Below are 17383 nucleotides of genomic sequence, written 5' to 3'. Positions count from 1 at the left end.
GTGCCACTCTGTTTACTAATATTAAACAGACTGAAGGCTGTGTATGCAGTATTGCCAAAGCTTGAACTGAGAACAGGTGATACTGAGAGCCCTTTCATTTTAATGCAGAGCCTGGCCCTGCAGGATGGGCTCACTGTGTATTGAAGATTGGTCTCCTTGGTGGTACATGCGTCTAGGTAGGTTTAACCTGCTAGTGCTAATTGTCAGATGACTATTAACTTGTGCTGCTTGCCTGTGATTACATTAACTCTACAGTAGGAATGTCTGTGATGTGTTTATTTCTATGCATTTACATGCTGACCTTGGTGCTAAAATAAAAGTCAGGATCTGTTTAGTCACATTCCTTAGTACTTATCTGTTAGCAATAGGTAATTGCTTGTGCTATTTGGGGTACCCCACAGAGAGATATGGGGTTTGTAGTGGTTACTATTTATGGAAAATAACCCCAGGCATGGCTCCAGTCTTTCAGCTCATCTGTGAACCAGTAGCAATCAGCCTTCCTAGATACCAGCAACTTTAATGAAGATGAGGGCAGGTAGGTATATGCTATATCCTAAAACAGTGCACATTATGGGCATAATGAGTGTAAATCTCCAGCCCCCAACACCAGCCTACCTGCATCTGCGACAAGGGACAGATCCTCTTCAGCCCTGAAAGAACCACTATGTAGTTAACTGCCAGAAGGGGCAGATCAAAAAATCGCTACAGTAATCATAGTGGTCTGGTGGTAACTGGTGTGTCGGCCAGAATGCAAAACAAGGTTGCAGGCCAAGGACAGTGACAAATGGGCAGAGACTGAGAAGGCCTACAGTCACTAATGGTTCCATAACAAGCCTAATCAAACAGCTGTGTTTATTTAACCACTTAAGACCCGGACCTTTAGGCAGCTAAAGGACCCGGACAGGTTTTGCGATTCGGCACTGCGTTGCTTTAACAGACAATTGCGCGGTCGTGCGACGTGGCTCCCAAACAAAATTGGCGTCCTTTTTTCCCCACAAATAGAGCTTTCTTTTGGTGGTATTTGATCACCTCTGCGGTTTTTATTTTTTGCGCTATAAACAAAAATAGAGCGACCATTTAGAAAAAAATTCAATATTTTTTACTTTTTGCTATAATAAATATCCCCTAAAAATATATAAAAAAACTTTTTTTTCCTCAGTTTAGGCCGATACGTATTCTTCTACCTATTTTTGGTAAAAAAAAAAAATCGCAATAAGCGATAGTGTTTACAAAATAGGAGATAGTTTTATTGCATTTTTATGAATTTTTTTTTTTTACTACTAATGGTGGCAAACAACGATTTTTTTCGTGACTGCGACATTATGGCAGACACTTCGGACAATTTTGACACATTTTTGGGACCATTGTCATTTTCACAGCAAAAAATGCATTTGAAATGCATTGTTTACTGTGAAAATGACAATTGCAGTTTGGGAGTTAAGCACAAGGTGGCGCTGATGGGGTTATGTGTGACCTCATGTGTGTTTACAACTGTAGGGGGGTGTGGCTGTAGGTGTGACGTCATCGATTGTGTATCCTTATAAAAGGGATCACACGATCGATGCCACCGCCACAGTGAAGAACGGGGAAGCTGTGTTTACATACAGCTGTCCCCGTTTTTCAGCTCCGGGGACCGATCGCGGGATTTTGAAATTTGAAATTACGTGGTGTATCAAGAGATACGCCGGCTTAATTCTTTTGTGGATCTGCCCCGGAGACTTTAACCTCGTCCAAACTGACTGTGTGGAACTCGGGTACTAAGTTATTCAAGCAAAGTCATCTAAAGTGTACCTCTGCCTCAAAAGCAGCCGGCCAAACGGGCTTCAACAGATTAACCAAGGGTGCCATTCTTCCAACAGAAGAAACAATATCCTTGCAGAGACCCTGGGACAGCAAATAGATCTGGAGATGAACTGGTTCATACTACTGTTAAGTAGTGTCGTTGTGACCTGCGATTGAGCAGGATGAAAGTAGAGCTCTGGTCAGTGATAAGCTCTCTATTATGGTGGATCCTAGATTGAAAATGGAATAGCCAATGATGCAGTTCAGTCACTGCGGATACAGGACTGTATGCTGTTTCTCCAGTAATCATAGTGGTCAGTGAACCCTTATAGCCCATCCCACAAGTAAACACATGCCGCTTTAAGTCAGAGTGGTGACTGTTCAAGTCGGATCTGCCGATATCTAGAAGGAAGATTAATTCCTTATGTTAATCACCAATGACCAGAGGATAGCCAAAAGACTGACAAGTTAAACCTGGGAGAACCATAGCGGAGAATAAAGAATCAATAATCATCTTTATTTGCCTAAACCCAAGCCGCCCAATAGGGTCAGCGGACAGTTATATGTAAATTTGAGCTTAGGATCCGTGAGTCCTGTGCATTAAGGAAGCCAATGGAATGTTTTCATTCCTCTACCAATTCATTGCATTCCCTCCATGATGCATCAGAGCACAAGGGTTGTGATTACATGGGCGTTAGTCAAAAGTAAAACTTGAATAACAAGAGGAAGGATGAAGATCCAAAAGAATTGCATAGGTCATCGTTGCAATTAATCTCTCCAGCTGTCAGTAAAGCTTGACCTCTACAAATCCTACTCCAGGATTTTTAAGGAGTATTGTTCATAGCGGCGCGACCCCAAGTCGCTGCGACTTCAAAGTAGTCCCTACACTTCGTTTGATCCCACTGTGGTCTAACTGGGGGCCATGGACATCAAGAATACACTGGCATTGATTCAAGACGCATAGAAATCACAGTAAAATCGCACAATTTTATGTCGCCATATTGGAAACCTAGACTAAGACTGTAGATGGTCTTTAGACCTAGCAAGTTGCATGATTGCATAGTGGGTAAGGTTGAGGATAGACACAAGTCCATCAAGTCCAACCTAGGTGTGTGATGATAGGTCGGTATTTACGTTGTATACTCTGTATGTTGTGGTCGTTCACAAGGGTGTGTGTGTATAATGTATACACACTTCGAAATACCCATGTTTCAGCAAGTAGCTTCACTTGGCCATCAAGGAGAAAATACGCAGAAACTGAATACAAGAATTCCTTAATATTATAAAAGTATGGTAATGATGAAAGTAATAATAATAATAATAATAATAATAATAATAATGTGCACAAGATTTGCACAGTACAAAAGAGTCCAAGCTCAGGGGGTACAAGTTTAGGGGAGAAAGTCCAGGGATGGATGGAGAAAAGTTTTTGCAGGGGTCACAAATATAACCTCAGGGCTGCCATCATAGAAGAACAGAAACCATGTTCCAAGACTGTAACAAAAAGAGCAAGGGAAGAGGCGCCTCTAAGTGTAGATGTTTTAAGGAATTTAATATGTAAATAAGTACAGGCAACTCACATTTGGTAGAGTTCAAATAGGCATTTGTACATAAAATCTTTGGGTGAAGTCATCAGGTCTGTCACTTTTGGTCCTTATTCTGCTGGGCGCTGTGCTGTGGGAAGCTGTCCTTCACCACTGTAAGGTGTTAAAGCCGGCGGCGGTGGGGAAACTTTCAAGCCAGGCAGGAAGATGGAAATTATTCTAGCAGAACGGCAGCAGTGACGTCACTGGAATGCGACGCGTTTCCTGAGCGGGCGTACTGCGATGATGCGGCAGTCGCGCTCCTTTATCAAGCTAGTTTGATAGGGGAATGGAGCTGAATTTGTAGGGAGAAGGGGTGGTGACTGTGGACATGTGAGTACGCGAAAGAGGGCAGAGCAAGCCGGCGATGATGGTGGACGTGTGTGGGCGTGAGGTGGGATGCTGGTAGCAAGGACAGTGGGTGTGTGGAGGCGGGAACCGGGGCGGGACAAGACGGCAGTATTGAGCCTATGGCCAGGATGTGACGTGCAGGGGAGGGGGAGGAGACCGAGCCAGAATAGACACAATGCTATCCGTTGCAAGTCCTGGGGGGGGGGGCGGGGAGACGCACAGAGTGGGGTGTCAGCAATGAATGGCACAGAGAGCCATATGGTACTGGAGGGCAAAGTTAGCCCAATGTGAAGGCAATTTGAATGGCCATAAGAATATTTGATATTACATTGAGAATGGGGTTTAAAATGAAATTAAATTGTTTGGAAATATTTAAAATTATTATTTAAGATGATTAAAATGTATTCAAAAAGTGTGAAGGATTGGATTGGGTGTGATTATAGTTTGATTTATTTTGTTTGATGATAGGAGGGGTATCTATGTTAAGATGGAGTGAGTGAAGGGAAAGAGGGGGAGAGAAAATTAACGTGCATGGTGGATGTTCAGACCATGCACATGTGCGTGCTCACATGTGTGCAAGATGTGCACACGCATATTAATTGTAATGAAGGTTATTAGATACGTCTATGTGTACATATATCCATACATATGCATATATATGAATTATGTAGAAAAAAGAGGGGGAGGGAGGAGGGAGGGGTGACGGTGGGTGACAAAAGGGGGGTTGTTTTAAAAAACATATTTGTGTAAAACAATTAAAATATAATATAAGCATATCTGTGCAGATAAATAGCAACAATAAAACAGCAGATAATAATAATAAGAACAACGAATAATGACAACAACAATGACAGAAATTGTAATATAATACAAAAATATATATAAAATATATATATGTCTGGAAGCACATATATTCATATATATATATATATATATATATACACACACACACGCACATGCACGCACGCGGGCGCGTGTGTGTGTGTATATATGTATATATAACTACATACGCATGAGGCAGCAGAGGGGGAAATTGGAGAGGGAAGGGGTTAATCAGGGGGACGGAGGGAAAGAAAGAGGTGAAAAGAGGGGAAAAGAGGGGGGGAAGGAGAATCAGAGAAAAGAAGGGGGGGGATAGAGAAAGGGGGGGAAGTGGGGGAGGGCAGGAGGGGTGCGGAGGAGGTAAGGGTGTAGACGAGTCCAGGGACCAAGGACTATACTTACTAGTAGCCGCCACCCCCAAGGTATGAGGAACCAAGTGAAATATCCTGTAAGATATGTTATTTAGAGTTATGATTTGCATATAGAAAAAGGACAAGCACTAAAATATGGGAAAAAAAGGGGGGGGAGTACTAGTATACGTGTAGAAAAAAGTTTACGTACGTACGTACGTACGTACATGAAGGTGTATCTTAGTACATGTGTGTAATGAAAATATATATTATGTTCATGTGGGAATCTAGAAGGGAACGGAATCAATTATAGGATGGTGTGGATCTCGATACTTTCATTGATAACTCCAGGTGTGAGTGTGTCTAAACTATATCCAGAAGGTCTCTCTGGCACAAAGCTTTTTAAATCTTTCGGCTGCCGGGAGGGATCTGTCGATTTGTTCAATCACCCAAACGTGAAGTACAGGACTAAAAAAAAAAACGACAGATCCCTCCCGGCAGCCGAAAGATTTAAAAAGCTTTGTGCCAGAGAGACCTTCTGGATATACAGTTTAGACACACTCACACCTGGAGGTATCAATGAAAGTATCGAGATCCACACCATCCTATAATTGATTCCGTTCCCTTCTAGATTCCCACATGAACATAATATATATTTTCATTACACACATGTACTAAGATACACCTTCATGTATGTACGTATGTATGTAAACTTGTTTCTACACGTATACTAGTCCCCCCCCCCCCCCCCTTTTTCCCATATTTTAGTGCTTGTCTTTTTTCTATATGCAAATCATAACTCTAAATAACATATCTTACAGGATATTTCACTTGGTTCCTCATACCTTGGGGGTGGCGGGTACTAGTAAGTATAGTCCTTGGTCCCTGGACTCGCCTACTCCCTTTGGATGACAAGGGACAGTCTCAAACAAAAGCCGGTCAAGGGATCGGCAACGAGTAAGGCTATCAAGATATTGGTCTGACAGAAACTTGGGTGGCTTCCCAGAGGTGGAAGCAGAGAAACTAAGGACAGCCAACCAGGTCGGCAGATTAGCCAATACGTATATATTCAACAAACCTAATAGTCTCCAGGATCCTTATCCGGATTCACAGCCGTTCGGTGGTAATAACAATAATTGCCCTGTGGCTTGCAGGCAATGATACCCACAGGTATAGTCTCAGATCCGAGAACTTCCTATTCTCCTTCCTGAGATTCAACAACTCATACAGCGTGGCCAACGGTATCTTCCAAATTCATACAAGTTATATCTAGATACAGGAGACCAAGAAGTGGAGGTTTCACCGTTAGTGTTTGAAATCCAATGGAGGTCAGAGCGCCTACTCCAGACTTCAAGTACATTAGCTACGAGAAGAACCTACAGAATTTGAAGGATGGTATTCTCTGTTCCTTACTGTAAGGAACGAATTGTATACAAGCACGCCTAGAGACGGCATTAAAGGATACTTGAAACTCAGTTGTGTCTTCACTCTGGGATCCAGTAACGGTTGCATATCTCAGCAACCAATTCCGAAAGACCTAGGCAGGTTACAATTTCCCCCATGGGGTCTTCCAAATAGTGTGAGTCACATTGGGGCTGACTTACTAAAAGCAATGCACTGAGCCGGTTCATGGCTTAATTGGCACGCCGGATGAATCCTTAATTAGGTGCATGAACCGGCGTAGTAGCGGGCGCAATGCAATTAATATATAAAGCCGCCGCCAAACTCCTTTTAGAAGTCTATGGGAGAAATCAAAAGTGTTAATTTTAAAGGTTAATATGCAAATTTTTGTCCTAACAAAGTGTTTGGAGACCTGAGTCCTGCCCCAGGGGACATGTATCAATGCTTTTTTTTATTTTTTAAAACGCCCGTTTTTTTTGGGAGCAGTGAATTTAATAATGCTTAAAGTGCAACAATAAAAGTGAAATATTCCTTTTAAATATCGTACCTAGGGGGGGTGTAAAGTAAGCATATGAAATAGCGCATGTTTCCCGTACTTAGAACTGTCCCTGCTCAAAATGACATCCTGAAGGAAAAAAAGTAATTTAAAAAAATCACTCGCGGCTATAATGAATTGTCGGCTCCCGGCAATTCAGAGCAAATTCATTCATAAAAAATAAAAAGCGTGGGGTCCCCCCAAATTAAATTACCAGGCCCTTCAGGTCTGGTATGGATATTAAGGGGAACCCCACCGTAAAAAAAAATGACGTGGGGGTTCCCCTAAATATCCATACCAGGCCCTTCAGATCTGGTATGGATTTTAAGGGGAACTCCACCCCAAATTTAAAAAAAAAATGGCGTGCAGTTCCCCCAAAAATCCACACCAGACCCCTTATCCGAGCACGTAACCTGGCCGGCCGCAGATAAGAGGGGGTACAAGAGAGCGCCCCCCCTCTCCTGAACCGTACCAGGCCACATGCCCTTAACATGGGGAGGATGCTTTGGGGTCCCCCCAAAGCACCTTGTCCCCATGTTGATGGGGACAAGGGCCTCATGCCCACAACCCTGGCCGGTGGTCATGGGGGTCTGCGGGCGGGGGGCTTATCGGAATCTGGGAGACCCCCAGATCCCGCCCCCCCTGTGTGAAATGGTAATGGGGTACATTGTACCTCTACCATTTCACCAAAAAAGTGTCAAAAATGTAAAAAAAGACAATAGCCGGTTTTTGACAATTCCTTTATTAATGTCTTCTTTGTAAACACCCCTTGTAATAGGACTAATGTGTGACAGGTCCTCTTTATGGAGAGGGGCGGGGTCAATAAGACCCCACATCTGTCCTCTAGGCTGGAAAGCATGAGATCAGAAAAAAAAAACTGATCTCATGCTTTCAGCCGCAATCATGTTCGTTCAGCACAGTGGTGTAGTGGAAAGCACTTTCACCTAAAAGCAAAAAGGGTCGCTGGTTCGAATCCCGCCCGTGACACCATCTGCCTGGAGTTTGCATGTTCTCCCTGTGCCTGCGTGGGTTTCCTCCCACAATCGAAAAACATGCTGTAAATCAGATCCTGTCTAAATAAGCCCTAATATGCAGTAGTATATTTAGGTTTTGTGCTGCCCTAGGCCTGACTAAACTTCTGCACCTCCTAATAGAAAAATGACCCACCCCTTCCTGTCAAGGCCACACCCTGTTTTTTATGACCCGCCCAGAAATTTTCAGGGGGGGGGGACATGCACTAGTTCTGGGGGGCACTGGATTCCCTTAATTTGCATAGTTTTTCTCTCACTTCCTGTTTGGCTATGGGGCAGGAAGTGAAGGCAAATCTCTGCAATTGGACAGGGATGGTACAAAATAAACTTCTCACCCTGCTGCTGCTCGCCTGGCAGCGCTGCAGCGTAACTTCGGACTTCCCGCTCACCGCCTCATATGTGATGTGCCCACAAGGTGGAACTCCACCTTGCACATGCTGGCCAGACTGTGCGAGCAGCAGCAGGCGATAGTGGAGTTCCAGCTGCAGCATGCACGCGTGAGTCGCTCTGCGGAACAGAACCACTTTACCACCAATAACTGGGCCTCCATGCGAGACCTGTGTGCCTTGTTGCGCTGTTTTGAGTACTCCACCAACATGGCCAGTGCCGATGACGCCGCTCTCAGCGTGACTATTCCAGTTCTATGCCTCCTTGAAAAAACGCTACGGGCGATGATGGAAGAGGATGTGGCACAGGAGGAGGAGGAGGAATCGGGATCATTTCCAAGGCTTTCAGGGTAGTCATTCACAAGTGGCTCCGAGGGTGGGTTCGTGCACCAACAAAGGCCAGGTACACAATTGTCCAGCAAGGGCACAGTTCTGGAGGATGACGCGGTGGAGGATGAGGAGGAGGAAGACATGGAGGAGGAGGAGGAACCATGTTCACAGCAGGATGGCATCCAGACCAGTTCATGGCCATTACTGGTGCGTGGCTGGGGGGATACAGAGGACACAGATGATACACCTCCCACAGAGGACAGCTGTTCGTTGCCTCTGGGCAGCCTGGCACACATGAGCAATTACATGCTGCAGTGTCTCCGCAACAACCGGCGTGTTTCGCACATTATAACAGGTGCTGATTACTGGGTGGCCACGCTGCTGGATCCCCGTTACAAGGACAATGTACCGTCCTTAATCCCCTCACTGGAGCGTGAACTCAAGATGCGCGAGTACAAGCGCACGCTGGTAGACGCGCTGCTGGTGCAATTCCCACCTGGCAGCGGGGGCACAGTGGAAGCAGAAGGCAAAGGCAGAGGAGGAGGAAGAGGTCGCCAACACAGCAGGGGCACCGCCAGCACCTCAGAAGGCAGGGTTAGCATGGCCGAAATGTGGAAAAGCTTTGTCTGCACGCCACAACAAACAGCACCACCAGCTGATATGGAACGTTTTAGCAGGAGGCAGCATTTCAGCAACATGGTGGAGCAGTATGTGTGCACACGCCTACACGTACTGAATGACGGCTATGCCCCCTTAAACTTCTGGGTCTCCAAATTGGGCACATGGCCTGAGCTTGCCCTTTACACCTTGGAGGTGCTGGCCTGCCCTGCGGCCAGTGTATTGTCTGAACGTGTATTTAGCATGGCAGGGGGCGTTATCACAGACAAGCGCAGCCGCCTGTCCAGAGCCAATGTGGACAAGCTCACGTTCATTAAAATGAACCAGGCATGGATCCCACAGGACTTGTCCGTACCTTGTGCAGAATAGACACCGGGCCGGCCTTACCCAGCCATTGTTTTTTTTTCTGATCTTTCTAGGGTTGTCATCTCATCCCTTTCAAAGCAAAAACATATTAATTACACAGGTTCTCTGGCTGATTAAGGTGCTGCTAATTAAACTCACTTGGTGCCTTATCGACATTAAATTAGCCCCAGAACCTGTGTAATTACTCTGTCTTCAGGTTTAAAGGGATGAGGTAGCAACCCTAGATCTGTCTCACTATTTTGGGGTTTACCCTAATTTAAAAAATAAATCAATTAAAAACCAAAACCTGCTGTGTTGGCTACCTCCTCCTCCTCCACCGCCGCTTCCACCTTCAGTCACATTCTTAGGCTTGCACACTGCAACTGCTTTCTTTAGGTCCCACCAGAGGTTCTCAATCGGATTTAAGTCTGGTGACTGCGATGGCCACTCCAAAATGTTCCAGCCTTTAATCTGCAACCATGCTCTAGTGGACTTGGAGGTATGCTTGGGATCATTGTCCTGTTGAAAGGTCCAACGTCTCCCAAGCCTCAGGTTTGTGACGAACTGCATCACATTGTCATCCAATATCTCCTGGTACTGAAGAGAATTCATGGTACCTTGCACACGCTGAAGCTTCCCTGTACCTGCAGAAGCAAAAAAGGACCAAAGCATGATTGACCCCCCGCCATGCTTCACAGTAGGCAAGGTGTTCTTTTCATCATAGGCCTTGTTCTTCCTCCTCCAAACATAGCGTTGATCCATGGGCCCAAACAGTTCTAATTTTGTTTCATCAGTCCACAGAACACAATCCCAAAACTTGTGTGGTTTGCCCACATGACTTTTGGCATACTGCAGTCGACTCTTCTTATTCTTTGGAGACAGCAAGGGGGTGCGCCTGGGAGTTCTGGCATGGAGGCCTTCATTACGCAGTGTGCGCCGTATTGTCTGAGCAGAAACTTCAGTACCCACATCTGACAAATCTTTTCTCAGTTCCTCAGCAGTCACACAGGGACTTTTCTCCACTCTACGCTTCAGGTAGCGCACAGCAGTCGAAGTCAGCATCTTCTTTCTGCCACGACCAGGTAGCGTTTCAACAGTGCCCTTTGACTTGAATTTTGCATTTACTACTGTATTACAAAACCAATTGATGTCATATTAGTTGCATATGGTTCTTTAAGAAGTCCTTGTAGGATTTCATTCTGAATACAATTACAAATGTACACTAAATTCCCTAAAACCCTTTACAGCATTGGGGGGGTTGAATAATTTTGAACAAAATTGTATGGACCTCGTCCTCCAAGGTCAAAATCATTATATTTTTTATTTTTATTTTTTTATGTTATTTTAAGTTATTTCCCTATCCACATTTATTTCCAGAGTACTTGCCATGCTCTTCCCGACATGTTGCTGCCATTTGCAGCCCTCCAGCCCTTTCCCTTAGTTTTTTAGAGAAATTTTTGTAGTCAAAAGTTCGGGTCCCCATTGACTTCAATGGGGTTCGGGTCCGGGTCAAAGTCCGGGTTCGGGTTCGGTCCCGAACCTGAACATTTTTTTCAAAGTCCGGGTTCGGGGTCCGAACCCGAACATCCAGGTGTCCGCTCAACTCTACACTTTACCAAATCGACATGATCTCTTATGACAGGGGATCATGAACATATAATAGGTAGTCACTCCCAGTCTTGCAGTTCCGACAGATACGATCCTTAACATTGGGTCTCATCCACAAGTGAATAAACTTCACCAACATCAATGCCCACCATGTAAAAAACAATAACAGCTCCACATAGTGCATTAAATGAGTAAAAAAAAATGTATTAAAAGATGTATTGCACTTACAAACATGCAGTAAAAAAAATGCCTTGAATCTGATGTGCCGGCCGGTACACAAATTCCCAGACACCCGTCCACTGGGGGAACGTTTGGAGCTCTTGGGTGACGACAGCGCGCCGCTCCGCCCTACGTCCGTTTCGTAAAATATTACTTCTTCCAGGGGCACGGGCAGCGCGCTGCGTCACCTCTTTATATATACTAAATGAAACCAAGCCTCACTCTGGTTCATGGCCACCTCCCAGACATGCACTGTAACAGGCAAAAAGGGCTCCAACATGGCGCCCAACACCGCAGACAACCTGCGCGGCAGCAAACGGATGGACTCCAACATGGCGCCCAATGCCACAGGAAACCCATGATGTCCATTAAAAAGTGGATTAATATGAAGCCTTTCATATGTCCAGGCGCCATGTTGTAGCCCATTCACTCACCATAATGTATGTGTCTGCAATGATGGGTGCCAAATTGGAGCCCATCCGCCTGTCACTGCACATAGGTGGGCGTGGGCGACATGTTGGAGTCTATAAGTAGGAAGGAAAAGAAGGAAACCTGTCAACATTTTATTTTGGTTTAGTAGAGCCCTTTATTATCACTATTAAGGATGCGATTCAGTGGGAGGAAGATCCTGAATCCCCGTCCAACACATCTAACAAAGAAGGTTTCAACCTTCCCTTTAATGAATGAGATTAAAGGAATGACTACAGAGGAATGGAGGAAAGTGAATGAAGGCCCATCGCTTACAGTCGATTTTCCAAGCTATACCAACTGGCAAAACTAGCGCTCAGCTCTGGGATTCCATCCCGACTGTGGACACGTCGGTCATGAAATTCGCCAGAAATACAATGTGACCTTTAGAGGATGCAGTCTCGTTCGGGGACGTCCTGGTCCGCAGGATCGATTCAGGCTCAAGAAGGTGTATCAGGCAACAGGGGAGCCTGCAAGCCAGCAATGGCCTTGTCTTTAATTTCCAGAGCATGATAGTGTTGAGACAAAGCCTAGGGAGGATCCACAATCTGGGCAACGCAAGCAAACTCAGGGATTCTCCTCCCACAGGCCATCCCGGACGAATCATGGCGGCTCCCTCTCCCTACATATACCCAGACACTGGCAGTCTCCCCTCAGCGGTTCATCTCTCCACATGGTGGAGACGCTGGGGAGAGACATCCATTGATAAAGAAATCTACAGGTACATTCTTTCACTTTTCTTACTCGCTAAACTGCTTTAACCATATGCTGTATACAGCATTTTTAAAGTGGAGGTTCACCCAAAATATACATTTTTAACATTAGATTTAGGCTAATTAAGGGGAGCAGAAACGGGTATTTTTTTTTAAAAATCAATGCCGTACTTACCGTTGTAGAGATAGATGTTCTCCCGCCGCTTCCGGGTATGGGCTGCGGGACTGGGCGTTCCTATTTGATTGACAGGCTTCCGACGGTCGCATCCAGCGCGTCACGAGTTTCTGAAAATAGCCGAACGTCGGTGCGCAGGCGCAGTATAGAGCCGCACCGACGTTCGGCTTCTTTCGGCACCTGGTGACGCGCTGTATGCGACCGTCGGAAGGCTGTCAATCAAATAGGAACGCCTAGTCCCGAAGATCATACCCGGAAGCGGCGGGAGAACATTGATCTCTAAAACGGTAAGTACGGCATTGATTTAAAAAAAAATACCCGTTTCTGCTCCCCTTAATTAGCCTAAATCTAATGTTAAAAAAAAAAATTCGGGTGAACTCCCGCTTTAAGTTAGGCATTACTTAGTTTTTTTGTTTTCTTCTCTTTTTCCATCTCTACTCTTTTAGTTGTGGATGTTACCTTATCTCCACTCCTGGATGTTCTTCATGACCCTCCCAGTGTGGTCTATATATACATATATTGTACCAATCACAAACATCACGCTGAGACGAGCTTCATTCACCTTTTGAGAAAAAAAAAATTCATTAAAATCTGGCGTCTGCTCTTCCAGGAAGTATATACACAACTACTAGTATATACACCTAGTAAACATATGTGAATATACCCTACCTCATCCTTTCTCACTTTTCCTTTCCCCTCTCTTATTTCAATTTTTTTAATACTTACAATTTGACCATTCATACATAGGGGCCCCCTCCTTAATTGCCTTTCCGGGGGGTTTGGGTGGAGCCCTCCCACGGGGTCCCCAGGCTCAATGTCCTCTGTGAACCGGTGCTCTATCAATACAGTCTACAGGTAAGAAAACTGAGATACCGTATGAGGCTCATTTGTTTTTTTCCCATCCCACACTACACTTGTGTGGAACACCGCTGTGCATGCAGAAATATATATGTAACTGTACTGTTTTTTTCAAATGGTTTATATTGTCATGTTTAAAATCTAATTGTAAGTATTTAAAATATCATGTCACGAATGTAAATATGTATTTGGTTTTTATTGGTATTTGTATAGATTTTTTTACCACTGCGGTTGCTCTTTTTCTCTTTGAAACAATGTAACCTATTTTAAAGTTCATGTACTATTTTTTTCTATTACTTATATGATATCTTCCTGTGCTATTTCTTTAAGGCCCTGACGAAGCGGGATTGCCCGCAAAACGCGTAGGCCATACCTATTGATATCTTCGGGATCTGCACACCCTAAATTTAAGTAGACTGTATCTTGTTTTAAATTGATATGAATTTTAAGGTAGAACTGCCCATGGCAGGCAAATAGCAAAGTTTTATCTTGTTTATAATCATAGTATTGTATTCTTTTGTTTACACTCCACTGAGGCACAATTAAAGTCCCACCCTATTCTACTTTTATCTGAAACATATTTGCATATTTATTAGGGATGGTGTCTCTGTACACACACACACACACACACACACTCAGTAAAACAGTACCCATACCCTAATGCTGTGGGAACAGTATGTAATATTGCTTCAGAGACTGGATCCTGTTTGGGCACTTACCTTAGCACTTTCACATGCATCATTTGCAGTGAGATGTAAGGTGCAATACTGGTCTGTTCTTATGTTTTCCAGACCCTGAAGACCCCTCATGGGGTATTCCCACTGTGATGGGTGAAGCCTAGACCAATACAGGACAAGGAAAGGTATTGCACCATTACTGTAGCCCTATAGCAAGGAAGAGACTTAATAATTACACCACTTGCAGTACCCGTATTAATATCTCCTGAATAGTATTTATTCTTAAGACAAACGGTCAAGAAATCGGGGAATGTGTTTGACTTATTCATTTATTGTTAAGACCTTCAAATTTATTGGTAACATTTCCACCATTTAAAGCTTAGTCTGAGGTGGGTGACTAGGTATTTCATCACTCCACAGGTCACACTATTACAATTACTTCCACCCAGAGGCCTCATAAGGCACTTCCTCACATCTTTTTGCCATGAGAACACCACTATATAATGGTTGACATCTGGGTTAATTTAGCCATCCCTGTCCAGAGCCCAAAAGTGCCAGGCTTCTTCCCCAACTTCCTAGTACCCAAGTGCCACTCTGACTTGTATTACTTTTCCAAATGGGGGGAGGGGGTAACTGCTCAGAAATGCAAAACATAAAGTGCTTTAGTTTAGTTTGATAACACCTGACTGAAGTCCAGTTTTGTATCAGAACCCAGTGTCTGTTTTAGCCTCTTATCTGACCGGCATCCACAATCTCATGCACATGTGAGAAGAGCTGCTCACTGCCGCCTGGAAGCCAGCAGCTACACAAGTCTGATCCTGAGTTGAAGATACAGACCAAAGCAGAGCACATATACTACCTGTGACAGGCAGCCTTGAGACAGAGAAGGAAGATTATATACAAAAGAAGGCTGGATACAAAGTAATAAAGGTGCACTAGACTTGTACATTAGGTGAGGAGAATATACTGCATCTACTCATTGTATCATCTGATGATATGGCTACTCTTTTTAAAGTGCTCCCTTTTCTTTTCTTTTTTTAAGTCCGACGTGGAACTACCTCCCTTAGAAGAAGTAGAAATGGAAAACTTTTAAGAAGACCTGGAGGTGGCATTGGAGGAGGCCAAATACGATTTCTCACCACAGCCTTCCATATAGTGTAGATATGCTGACTTCTGCTGTGAGCAATAGCCTCTGCATAGTTGAACTTGATTCTCCTCAGTCTTTCCAGGACCCTCTGGATAAAGAGACCTGACACTTTTTAAAAGACACTCCGCATTCTTGAACAAATGGAATTGCCAATTTATGATGATTGGGCTTCTTCTGAAAATGTTTCCACCTCTTAAAGAATAATTGCTGAGCTATTTCCAGTGGATAAAGACTTAGTTAAAGGCTTGAGAAAGTCCAGTCGGGACACAATACGTCAGGTTGGCATGGCTGGTGACATCATCATACTGGATAGGTGCATTGTGGGATTGTGAGATATCGATGTCTGGTAACGTTTTTAACTAGACACACTATCCTTGATGCGAACACTGCTTATATCTTCGTAAGTGTCATTTTATCAGTTTATTATCAATAAAAAACAGTAAGCACTGTGAATTTCACTGTATGCAGAGTAGGGGTAGGCAACCCCCAACACAAAGCCTCTTTTGCCGGTACTGGACTCCATCCCCATCAGCAGCGCAGGGAAGTTTCAGTGAGACACTAATGCATTCAAATTTCAGAATTCTCCATGCCGCACCTGCACTGAGTGCCCCCACACATTGTAAAAGACGGGAAACATTTTTGGTTCTCCAACTTTGAGGTAGCTGCGATCGCCACTTTTTGTGATGGGGGGGGCGGTCCCTGTTTCCAGGAGGACTGTCATTGGCCACTACTAAAGCCAATCACAGTCCTGCTAGCCCCATCCACCATCTGGAGGAAGATGACTCACTTGGTTGCCACTGGCAATCTCAGAAAAAAGGTATTTCACTGTGATTGAGAAAACCCCAATCAGGTGACAGTTTGTGGAATTACTGGAACTTTTTTAAATGATTCCTGAACCTTTGAGTCACTTACTACTGAACCCCTGTGGGACTTATTGATTTACACAGATGATATATATTGTAATGTTGGGGGTTTTTTAGCATCTGGGTAGAGCATACCAGTGAGCAGAGTCCACGCCAGTTGTGCTTTTTAAGGGTTTGTTGACCCACTTTTATTAAAAGAAAGAAAAACGTCCATCCAGAATTTCCCACGCAGGGGGTTTCAAGTTGCTACAGCAATAAAGAAATAGTCAACCGAAAATGCCAAGCCACCTGGCTCTCTTCAGAAATACAGCCCCTTAGGTTTACACTTCAGCCCTCTTGGCCACGTACCAAAGTACCTGTACAAATCACTGTACCTTAGCCCAGAAACCACCTGTTCAATCAACCAGCCAGACTCCTGGCTGTTTCCAAAACCTGGTCCCAGGATTGGAGTTTCCATCCCACCCATGTCACTATAGAATCTCCGGGCTCCAGGTCCCCAAGTGGATTTTATAAACTTTGGAGGAAACTGACCAAACAGATTCCTCCACATTAAATATCCCTGGAGCCCCTCAACCTGCCTATTTGAGAATCCTGGGCAACCATTACCAGGACAGGGAACTGTACTATCACAATATTTAAATACTAATTTACACTATTCATAGAATGAAAGATCCTGCTTCACTTAACCATGGGATAAATACATGGGAGAACTAAAGGACTCCCCCTATAACACAGGTGGACACTAATAAGAGGTAATGGGGGGATAGGGTTCTTCAGCCCAAGGGATCTGGTCAGGACCCATACAATAAAAAAAGACTTGGGGGGCACACCCTAAAAATGCATAAAATATGGTGCTGCAATAAGACCATGCAAACAGCACAAAAGATTACAGCGCACACATGCAAAAATGCTATTTAAATCCGACAAGGCTATTTAAAACACTTGAACATATTCAGCAACAAATATGGGGATTTGGTCACACCATATGGCCATATAGTGCCTAAGCCCACTACTGCATCTTGTAAATGGTCCCAAAGCCTCCTGACATGTCCCAAGTGGCTGTTGGGGTGGGGGGTATTGTTGTTGTAGAACTTCCAATGGATATTTATAAATGATATAGT

At 44.3% G+C, this 17383-nt stretch overlaps 1 protein-coding gene across 8 annotated transcripts in view; it reads left to right on the top strand.

The window, feature by feature from the left end:
• The window catches only part of FLT3LG (fms related receptor tyrosine kinase 3 ligand), a 330696-nt gene that overhangs the window by 300398 nt on the left and 12915 nt on the right, over positions 1-17383 (top strand). For 3 of the 8 annotated variants that reach the window (XR_005744019.1, XR_005744020.1, XR_005744024.1), the window contains one exon: positions 15295-15799. The exons of 2 other annotated variants lie outside the window; for them this stretch is intronic. The gene's annotated coding sequence lies outside the window, so the exon portion shown is untranslated. Of the gene's footprint in view, positions 1-14366; positions 14438-14960; positions 15205-15294; positions 15800-17383 lie in introns of all 8 variants that reach the window. 3 more of the 8 variants (XR_005744022.1, XR_005744021.1, XR_005744023.1) reach the window with 3 other exon arrangements.

Source organism: Rana temporaria, chromosome 10 (genome assembly GCF_905171775.1).
Source record: "Rana temporaria chromosome 10, aRanTem1.1, whole genome shotgun sequence".
NCBI classification, from domain to species: Eukaryota; Metazoa; Chordata; class Amphibia; order Anura; family Ranidae; genus Rana; species Rana temporaria.
The sequence above is the reverse complement of the archived record's forward strand: the minus strand, read 5'-3'. Positions and strand labels throughout refer to the sequence as shown.